Genomic DNA, 2,839 nt, shown 5'->3' on the forward strand with positions numbered 1-2,839 from the left:
GGAAATCGATTCTCACAGTTCTGAGGGCGGAAGTCTGAAATCAAGGTGTTATGGATTGAATTGTGTTCCCCTAAAATGTGTGTCAAGTTTGCCGGGCCGTGATTCCAAGTATTGTGTGGTGGTCCACTATTTTGTGATCTGATGTGATTACCCTATGTGTTGTAAATTCTAACTTCTATGAGGTTAATGAGGCAGAATTAGAGGTAGTATGTTAATGAGGCAGGACTCAATCTACAGGACTAGGTTGAATCCTGAGTCAATCTCTTTTGAGATATAAAAGAGAGAAGTGAGCAGAGAGGAGGGGGACCTCATACCACCAAGAAAGAAGGGGCAGGAGTGGAGCATGTCCTTTGGACCCAGGGTCCCTGCTCTGAGAAGCTTGACCTGGGGAGGACTGATGACAAGGACCTTCCCCCAGAGCCAACAGAGAGGGAAAGCCTTTCCCTGGAGGTGACCCCCTGAATTTGGACTTTGAGCCTCCTAGACTGTGAGAGAATAAACCTCTGTTTATTAAAACCATCTACTTGTGATATTTCTGTTACAGCAGCACTGGATGACTAAGACACAAGGTGTTGGTAGGGCCACACTCCCTCTGAAGGCCGGAGGAGACTCCTCAAACATCATGGTGCACAGGCAATGGGTGTGGGAGGAACGAGGGTGGGCATGTGACGCGGAGGGCAAGGTCTTTACTGCGGACGGGGACGATGTAAACATGCTGTTTAAGGTCACAGGTGCATCACATAGAAGAAACAGGTACAGTGGTGAGCCTCTACTGGAGGGTGAGGTCTGGGGAGGCAGAGTTGGTGCCAACAGACTGGCACCTCGTCTGTCCTCACAGGGAGCAATAGATGAAGATGGAAGAAGCAGCTGAAGGGGTCACAGTGATGGCTGCCCGAGGGTGTTGGGGAACGTGGCATGGGACTGCTGCTTTAGAAGGGCTTCTTCAGTATTTGATTTTAAAAATATATGTGCCTATTGCTTTGGTAAGTTTCATAATAATAAAATATGATTTATTTAACTGATTTCTGGATCAAGAAGGACATATAAATGAAAGCAATAAAAGAAATCAGAGTTCAGTGGTTTGAATATATAAATATTTAAACTCCTGTGCTTTGAAAGTAGCATAAATGACAGGAAATGGAAAACTAACTGGAAAATATGATTGGTAAAATGTGTCAAAGTTATGGTTAATATCAACAATTACAAAAATATCTCTTTTTACCCATGTATCTATGAATATAAGACCAAAAATGGTATTTGTCAAAGTCCCTGCCAGGTCCACTCAGGGAACGTTTTCTTTCTAATGGAAATAACTCAGTTGGTCGGTGTCTTCTTGGAGAAACAAGCGTGAACGCCCATCAGAAGTGTCTCTGCAATCAGGGAAGGAAGGCGCCGAGCAGTGGTTAGCTCTCTGTTGAGGCTGCTGTTTATGGCAATGGTCTGTTTTTATATTTACAGGTTCATGTAACCACAATTCTTTATAAATAGTCAACATTTAATATTTTGTATAATGCATTTTTGCACTCAACTACTATCCTAAAGATTGGTTGTTTGAACCCACTCAGGTGACCCATGGAAGAAAAGACCTGATGATCTGCTTCTGCAAAGATTACAGCCAAGAAAACCCTATGGGGGAAGTTCTACTCTGTAACACATGGGGTCACCATGAGTCGGCATCGACTGGACAGCAAAGGGTTTTTTTTTTTCTTTTGGTTATAATGTATTTTTAAATGCCAATTTAAGGACTGAATTAAACAGGTGACTAGTTTCTAGAAACAATGAGAAAGGTGTGTGGGAAAAGCATGATACTTTGTTATGTGTGTCTTGTTAAAGACATTTTTAGGCATCCTTTCTTTTACTAAGAAGAATTTTCCTTGTCTTTACACCTACTGCCACTCCCGTAATAGTAAACAATGCTGCGGTTGGTGCTGGTTCCGGCGCAGGTCTTGGGGTGGTAAGAGGAGCTGGTTAGAGCCCAGCACCCGGAAGAGGAGGAACTTGGGGTGCACTGCAGGTGTCTCCAGGAGATGGACCCATGGTTGCGAGAAGGTACCGCCCAGCGGGAGGGAGTGGTGGTCTCTACTCTAGGGAGCAAGGAAGACGCATGCCTCCCTGCACCTTCAGAGCTGGCATCCAGTCCCCGGACCTGCCCTGGTGTCCAGAGCTGTGATAGCATCTTCCCTGGGGAGTCTCCTTCTGTGGATGTCTCCTCTGGGCATCCACTGCCCCTCTAACTGGGCTCCTATTTTCTTATTTTCCAGGCTGGCCACATGGAGGCTGAATGATCCATCCAAATCATGCTTCAGCTCTTAGCAAGGGCTCTGCTAAAGATGCTGGAGCAGAGCCCTGCCATGGACACGGGAGCAGGTTCGGGGGGCGGACGAGAGACAGTGCATTCACGGATAAAGGCAGCCGGCGCCAAGTGCAGTGGAATTCCAGAGAAAGTGTGGGAATATTCTGTGATTTACAGGACCATACAACTCTCTCTGTGTGGTGGAGTTGTCTCCATCATAAAGGAAATGGGATATTGACTAGCTGACCGCGTGCTGTGTAGGTAAACAAACTGAAGTAGCTTTGGCGAGCAAGAAGGAAAATGAAAAAAATATATAAATTTATTACTATATCTTGTCCTTCTGGCTACCAGGGCTTACAGGAATTAAGGAATGATTTCTTTTTCCTCTTGCTGTGGAATGGGGTCTTCACTGATCACACGTACTTCCCAGAGTCAGCACTCACCATGGGCCTCTATTGTGAGGAGTCAGCCAGAATCCTGATCTAACTCCTCTCGGAGGAGAGACCGTTCTGCAAACCCTGGACGATGGCTAAGCAGGCTGCTGCT

This window comes from Trichechus manatus, unplaced genomic scaffold, assembly GCF_000243295.1.
Source record: "Trichechus manatus latirostris isolate Lorelei unplaced genomic scaffold, TriManLat1.0 scaffold00165, whole genome shotgun sequence".
Classification (NCBI taxonomy): domain Eukaryota; kingdom Metazoa; phylum Chordata; class Mammalia; order Sirenia; family Trichechidae; genus Trichechus; species Trichechus manatus.